Source organism: Urtica dioica, chromosome 8 (assembly GCF_054948205.1).
Source record: "Urtica dioica subsp. dioica isolate 48M chromosome 8, U.dioica_male_clone48M_v1_H2, whole genome shotgun sequence".
NCBI lineage: Eukaryota > Viridiplantae > Streptophyta > Magnoliopsida > Rosales > Urticaceae > Urtica > Urtica dioica.
The window spans coordinates 32,809,749-32,818,469 of NC_142763.1; positions in this window are offsets into that span (position 1 = coordinate 32,809,749).

Below are 8,721 nucleotides of genomic sequence, written 5' to 3' on the forward strand. Positions count from 1 at the left end.
TTAATTATTTTTCTTTTTTGTTTAATAATGTTATTTCATAGTTTTATTTTCCTTTTTTTGCGTTAAGTTGTTGGGTTATATTTCGGTTGTTAGAAATTTTTTCTCCACATGATGAGTGGCATTTCGTTTGGTCTTTTAATTTCTGTAGTTACACTGAGTTGACCGTTCTGGTTCAGGCAACTCTATTGTCTTTGATGTTGTTTCTAACATTGCTCTAAACACTTTTATTGATGTACGGTCAGGTTTTGATGTGCTCTTCCTGACAGTTTTTGTGTCTCTCATCGACCTGCTTTGTGCCATCTGTCCCGGTGTCCGATTACAGGACATTCTCTTTTGATGTGTCTTATAAAATGAGAATGTTTTTACCCTAGGTTGTGCATCTCACTTTACAGTCGAAAATCTCCAGAGTTCTCGATCTGCATTCTAGCGGCTTTTGAACCCACGTCATCCTCCCCAGCGTCGGCGAAGCCTTCCTCCGCCTGGGTCCTGGTCCCCTCCACCGTGGGACTCTCACGGCTCCCATTGGACATTTGAGCTCTCTTTTTCCAGGATGTTCGCTCCACAGACGGGGAGCCTGAGAGAAGGGCCACAAAATGGGGGCGGTCGCTTTTGGACTGCACATGACTTCCCCCGAGTGGCGCCTTCTTCTCGGTAGACCCATGATCATTCCTCACCCCCTCACCGACCGGAGCGTAAAGGTTGTCCTTCTTGTTCACTGACGCCTTGAGAGCGCCAAACACGAAAGTCTTCTCCCTACCATCCCTAGAGGCCGAACTCGCCTGCACCTCGCCGGACTGCACCACGCCCGCCGCCTGGGACCTGTTCCCCACCACTGTGGTGTTCACTTGACTGTCTCGTGGCCTCCCCCTTAGTCGAATTCGCAGAAGGGATTCTCAGGAGAAAGTTCTGATCGCGTGGAGCGAATAGGAGAGAAGATGGACTAGGGCTTGAAGTTGGATCATTCTTTTGCAGTGAGCCCAAGCCTAATACCGTGTTGGTAAATTACGTTGCTTCAGTTAATGTTTCCCTTGTTGCTATTTTGTTTTCATTTTGAATAATACACGAGGCCACGATATGTGTGTGTTCCGTGGTTTTAGGTAGTTAAGACTTTGTCAAGCACATCACCAGATCGTGCACAAAGTTAGGAACAGTTATATTTTTTTCTTTATTTATTTCAGAAGAAGAATAGAAAACGCTGCAACATTTTTCACAGCAAATATTCATTGTGCTCTTGTGTTGTGTTTATCCTGTGAGTTCGTAGTTAGAGTGAACAAGTGGTATCAGAGCCCTGTTCTTTTCTTTGGTATTTCGCAATGTCAGAATCAGAGGTTAAGGATGACGACGGTAACATATCACCGCGCGTATGGGTCCGCACCGATCCAGCGGCAAGCGGCACAGGACGTGAGCTTGCGCTACCGCGGGTGATGAAGGAGCCGGTCGGGTCGACAACCTATCCCATCCTGACGCGGTCGAACTACGGCGATTGGGTCCTCCTGATGAGGGTCATACTACAGGCGAGTGGCATGTGGCGTGCAGTCGACGTCGGCGAGGACGTCGAAGACGAAGTTGGTTTCCGCAACGATCGCATGGCGCTGGAAGCCATCCTCCGCGCTGTGCCGTCGGAGATGTTGGCGACTCTGGCAGTGAAACCCACCGCGAAGGACGCATGGGAAACCATCAAGACGTTGTGCATGGGGTTGGAGCGCGTCCGCGACGCGAAGGCTCAAACACTCAGGTCCGAGTTCGATGAACTCAAGCACAAGTCTGGTGAGTCGATTGACGATTTGTCTATGCGCTTGACCGGCATCGTGAGCAGGCTCTCCACACTCGGCGACGAGATCAAGGAGAAGCATGTCATGCAGAAGTTTCTCCGAGTCGTCCCCAAGCGTTTCTCACAGATGGTCATGTCTGTCGACAGCCTGCTCGACTTGAACACGTTCACGATGGAGGACTTGACCGGTCGATTCAAGGCGGTCGAGGAGCGATTCGAGGCGGAGGCAGCGAACGAAGGCGGCAGCAAGCTCCTATTCACGGAGGCGGAATGGCTCGCACATATGCGGCAGCGCGAGCAGGACGGCTTCTCCAGCAGCAGCTTCACTAAACGCCGTGGCAAGTCTCAAGACGTGTGCAGCAAGGACAATGCACGCGACGGGAGCGGCAAGACAGCGAGCACCGACCGCGACATCAAGAAGGACAAGTGCCGTTATTGTGATAAACTGGGGCACTGGGCTCAGGATTACAGGAAGAAGAAGAGGGACGAGGTGGTGAACCTCACCCAAGTTGAGGAAGACGAAGAGCCTGCTCTGCTCATGGCCACAATGACATCTTTGTGTCTGGTCACCGAGAAGGAGCAGGACACGCCGGTGCAGGCCAGCGAGCTCATCCATCTCAACAAGGAGCGCACCGAGGTCCACCTCGGAAACGAGGGAGACGTGAAGGACGACGTGTGGTACCTCGACACCGGTGCTTCGAACCACATGACCGGGCACAGCAAATTGTTCTCCGAGCTCAACACCAGCATCCACGGCACAGTCAAATTCGGCGACGACTCCGTCGTGGAGATTCACGGCCGTGGTACTGTCTTTTTTACCGCGCACGACGGGAGGCACCAAATCCTCTCAAACGTCTACCACATCCCCAAGCTACACAGCAACATCATTTCGCTCGGGCAGCTGGACGAGTCGGGATGCGAGGTGCTGATCCGCGGCGGCGTCATGCAACTGCGTGACCGTCAACGACGTCTTCTCGCAAAGGTGGCGCGGACGCGGAATCGGCTGTACACGCTGTCACTGAACATCACGCAGCATGTTTGCATGTCAACAACACTCAGCCACGACGAAGCCTGGCGGTGGCACGCTCGTTTCGGCCACTTGAACTTCGACTCACTGCACAGGATGGCGAGAATGGGCATGGTGCGCGGTCTTCCGCGCATCGAGCACCTTGACCAAGTCTGTGACGGCTGCCTCGTCGGGAAGCAGAGGCGCGCCCCGTTCCCGCAAACCGCGAAGTACCGCGCCGAGGATTGCCTCGACCTCGTGCACAGGGACTTGTGCGAACCCATCACACCGGCCACTCATGGCGGGAAGAAGTACTTCCTCTTGCTCGTCGACGACATGAGCTGTTATATGTGGGTGGTGCTGCTCTGTTCCAAAGATGAAGCGGCGGAGGCGATCAAGAAGTTTCAGCCCAGCGTGGAAGTGGAGACGGGTAGAAAGCTGCGCGCGCTCCATACCGATCGAGGAGGCGAGTTCACCTTTGTGGAGTTTGGTGAGTACTGTGCTAACCGCGGCGTGCAGCGACAACTCACGGCACCCTATTCGCCGCAGCAGAACGGCGTCATCGAGCGGCGTAATCAGACGATCGTGTCCATGGCACGGTGCCTGCTAAAGACGAAGAAGATGCCCGGTTCATTCCGGGGGGAGGCAGTGCGCACCGCGGTGTTCATCTTGAACTGTCCCTGACCCAGAGCTTGTCCAGCATGACACCGTATGAGGCTTGGCACGGGAAGAAGCCGACAGTGCACTTCTTCAAAACTTTCGGCTGCGTCGCGCACGTTAAGGTAACTCGGCCTAACCTTAATAAATTGGATGATCATAGTGTACCCATGGTGTTGATCGGCTACGATGTCGAGTCCAAGGCATATCGGGTGTATGACCCATCCAGCAAGCGCGTTTGCGTAACGCGCGACGCCGTGTTTGACGAAGCGGCATGCTGGGACTGGTGCGACTTCGATGCAGATCCATCCTCGTTCACAATGGAGTACCCACCGCCCATCGCAACGTTGTGCGGGGACAACACCATTCCTGTTGTCAATGGTGCCCACAAGAAGAGTTGTAGTGTGTATTTATGTACATTTGATGTCATATAGTCTTACGAAGACTCTTGCTTGTAACTGCTTATTTATTAATAAAAGTTGAAACGTTCATTCAATCTTCCGTGTCTGAAGCTTTATGATAAAACATTAGTTTTTAGTCCATAAACAAACTAAACAACTTATGAAGAGACAAATGTAGATTTGCATGAACAAACTCTTCGTAGTTTGCTTAAAACGATATATTCGCAATCTAAGAGTCAAAGGACTATTGACCTCAGTATGATTGTTAGAAGAATCTATGATGTCTGGTTATGAGGCATTGAGAGTTGGAGACTCTATAGTTCTTCTAGGTATCTTCCGAAGGTACTGAATTGACCAGTGCACTTCTAGAGACAAGATAAGAACAAACCATTTAACCTCTTATGTCTCGAAGTCACTACGTATGAATTGCATCGTGCTTACCTTAATCCTGAAATGAGACATGTTATTTCACACCTTAGTATTCTCATTTGAGAAAGTCAGAGTTCGGACTCACTATGTGATTCCGAACAAGGCCTATTGGTGAAGTACTAAGTTGTGAGAATGTCATGAGTAACTTTGTGAAGTTCTCATAGATATGGAATTCATGTACAAGATTGCTGAAATGCAATATATATCACATCATGCTTTGTTCCTTGGAGTGTGAATAAATGAACTGGCCAGTGTCCAAATTGAGTCTTGACTCTTTTGGATGAAACAATGTGACTTGTTAGCTCCTCGTCAATACATTGTTTCTAACTTATTCACAAGCGACAAAGGAGTTGAGGAAATAACAGCTAGAAGGGTAAAATGGTAATGTTGTAAATCCCGACTAGCTGATGATATTCATGAAGGGTAAACATGATAATATTCTGTGGATCCACTCATTACAATTAGGTTGAATTCTTGAGTAGAAAATAAATTCATTTGAACCGAGAGATTTTCAGTGTCAACTCTTTAGTGGAGTCAGTTGACATTAAGCTAAACTTGGAAAAGGTTTGTGAACTTTTGAGTCCAAGTATTTAGCTCAAGCTTTGTTCATTTGGATCCATGAGGTCACTGTCACAAATCACATCGAGTAGGAATAGTTAAACTGGAAGCTAAGTCAAAACAAGAACGAAAATTGTCAAAATGGTATTTTTGTCTTTTGAGACATAGGATGAAATGAATGTCAATAAATTTTTTGACATGGTCATTTGATGACATTCATCCACTCGGCCAAAATATTTTAATTAGGCCTTGTGGATTAATTTCATTTCATAAGAATTTTATTGAAAATTCTTAATGGGCTTTTCTTATGTTGTCATGAACAAATGAAGAAAAATCTAGAAGGCTTCTAGAAAGTCTTACACGCCCAAACCCAAGAGAAGAGAGACCAATTTTATGCATTAATGTATCAAGATACATGCCAAAAGAAAAAGAATAAACAAATTTCCTATGTTGGGTAAGAGGGAATTCAGCCAAGAGAGTAATAGGCAAGGCAAGGAACAAAAAAGGAAACAAATCCAAGCCTTCTAGAAGGCTGCCTTGACCGTGTGGAATAAGAGGGAAATGGGCAATATTTGCTCATGAATATGTGATATTCTATAGAAGAGGAAACTACCTTATTGAAGGTGAGACCTCTCCTATAAATAGGAGCCTCATTCCACACATTTTATTCATCCAAAGTTTTAGAGATTGAGAGCTTCTCTCTCTAGACTTGGCCGCCCCTCTCCTCTCTCTCTCTAGTCAATTTCGTTTTATTGTTTTGGCACCTAGGTCCTCATTTGACCTAGAGTTTAGCTCTGCGACTTCAAGACTCGTTCTTAAGTAGTAGTGTTTAAAAGTGCCCACTCACTAATTCATTTTATTTCGAGTGATTTAGTGATAGAAACTTTCGTGGTTGCTCGAGGTGCCGAGGAAAGAAAGAGAGAGACGTGCTGCGAGGGAGACGAGCATTGCGACTTTCCAAAAGCTTCTCAAAGTTCAAGCTTTAAGAAAGGTTAGTAAACTTCTATGCTCATAATAGTTTTTATTTACATGTGCTTGCACTTTGTCTAGGTTAGTAAAAACTGTTTTACTTGAAAAAGAAAATTTTTAAAATTCCGCCGCTTAACGAAGCGTTAAACTTTTTCTTAAACCCTAGATCAATTCCAACAATTCCGACACAAGGGGGAGCTACATCAACGCTCGAGTTCGAGCCGTCTACGCCACGTGCACGGACACCCGAGCCAACCACGCCCTAGCCGGTACGCGCTCCACTGACCCCTGAGCCAGACATCATGGATTTTGTGTCACCACCGCTCGATGCAACACCTGCCTCCGTGATCGGCGACGATGAGGCACCACGACGCTACTGCACCATCAACAACGTGTACGCCACAACCGACGAGCACGTGCTGGACCAAGAGGAGCTCTTGCTTGCGATCGGGGACGAGCCAGTGACGTACCAAGAGGCCGAGCCCCATGCATGCTGGCGGAGGGCGATGCTAGACGAGCTGAGCTCGATCGTCGAGAATCGCACTTGGACACTAACCAAGTTGCCTGCAGGAAGGAAGCCAATTGGGCTGAAATGGGTTTTCAAATTAAAGAAAAACAGCGCTTGCGAAGTGATCAAACACAAGGCCAGACTCATGGCGAAGGGTTATGTCCAGCGCGCGGGGATCGATTTTGATGAAGTATTTGCGCCGGTGGCTCGCTTGGACTCCGTTAGAGTGCTGCTAGCAGTCGCGGCGCACGCTGACTGGGAGGTGCACCACCTCGATGTCAAATCGGCATTTCTGAACGGTGACCTGGAAGAAGAAGTGTACGCGGTGCAGCCACCTGGTTTTGTGCATGACGGGCACGAACACAAGGTGTTACGCCTACACAAGGCATTGTACGGGCTTCGCCAAGCTCCTCGTGCGTGGAACGCCAAGCTTGATGACACTCTGTTATCGCTTGGGTTTTGCAAGAACGAGTCCGAACACGCGGTGTACACTCAGGGCACCGGCGACGAGCGGCTGCTACTCGGCGTGTACGTGGACGATCTCATCGTTACGGGTGCACATACACAAGTTATTGATCGGTTCAAGGAGGAGATGAAGGCTCAGTTCCAGATGAGCGACCTCGGCAAGCTGAGCTATTATCTCGGTATAGAGGTTCAGCAGAACGCCGACAAGATCACTTTGCCGCAGAGCGCGTACGCTGCCAAGTTGTTGGAAAAAGCCGGCATGATAGGTTGCAACCCAGTTCACGTACCGATGGAACCACGGCTGAAACTGAGCAAGGAGAGCTCAAATCCGCCGGTGGATACGACCCTATATCGCAGTATCGTCGGGAGTCTCCGCTACTTGGTGCACACGCGGCCAGACATCATGTTCGCTGTTGGTTATGTTAGCCGATTCATGGAGTCGCCCACCACCGAGCACTGGAGCGCCGTCAAACACATACTCAGGTATATTTCTGGCACATTGCGCTATGGATGTTGCTATGTCAAGGACGATGCAGAGGCTAAGCTCATCGGGTACAGTGACGCCGACATGGCCGGCGATATTGATGACAGGAAGAGCACCTCCGGCGTAGTGTTCCTTCTCGGTGGAAACACCGTGAGCTGGCAATCACAGAAGCAAAAGGTGGTTGCTTTATCGTCCTGTGAGGCGGAATACATCGCTGCGACCACAGCAGCGTGCCAAGGCGTTTGGCTCTCGCAGCTGCTCAGAGATTTGCTCGGTAAGGAAGTCGGCAATGCTACTCTTCTCGTGGACAACAAATCTGCTATACAGCTTTGCAAGAATCCGGTCTTCCACGATCGAAGTAAGCATATCGAGACTCGCTACCATTTCATCAGGCAGTGCGTCGATAGCGGCAAGATCGCCATCGACTACATCAACACTGACGAGCAGCTAGCAGACATATTGACAAAGGCACTCGGACGGGTTAAGTCCCAGGGCCTGCGCGCGAAGCTTGGTGTCGTCAACACCTGAAGCAACTAGATTAGGGGGAGTTCGTTTGTTAATTACGTTGCTTCAGTTAATGTTTTCCTTGTTGCTATTTTGTTTTCAGTTTGAATAATACACGAGGCCACGATCTGTGTGTGTTCCGTGGTTTTAGGTAGTTAAGACTTTGTCAAGCTTATCACCAGATCGTGCACAAAGTTAGGAACGGTTATATTTTTTTCTTTATTTATTTCAGAAGAAGAATAGAAAACGCTGCAACATTTTTCACAGCAAATATTCATTGTTCTCTTGTGTTGTGTTTATCCTGTGAGTTCGCAGTTAGAGTGAACATACCGAAGTAACTGGGCTCGACACCCCATGGGCCTCCGAAGTAAACAAGTCCATTTTCTTTTAGAAATGATATTTGATCATGGGCTTGAAGTGATGAACCTAAAACCTAACGTAATTTCATGAATGCGACCAATTTCATGATCACATGTCATATTAGCTACTTGTAAATCTAGAAGTTCATGTGTGTCCCTAAATTAAGTTACAGTTAAATATTAGTGAATGGGGAAGAAAATAAAGAAGAAACGTCATTACTTTGCATAATAAGGACGTGAACTTTACTTTGTTAAAATTTCTGCCATTATATAAGTGGAATGAATTGAATATTATTACCTTCTGCCATTAAACGTCATCTTTGCAGAAAAACACGTCTATGATATGCAATATTATTACCTTCGCATTCATAAGTGTAGACACAAAACAATATGAGGAAGCTTTGACTTTATAGTTGGAGAAAATCACAAATAAAAAGTGGTTAACAATATGTTGTTTTATATTCACCCACACGCTGACCAACCCAATTCTGAGAGCGTCAATTTTGGCCTTTTTGCACTGACAAGTGTAGAACTTAACTCAACACAATATACATTAGGTCTTCATTACGACACCAACCCAATACAAACATTTTAAGAAGTTTTGGTCATT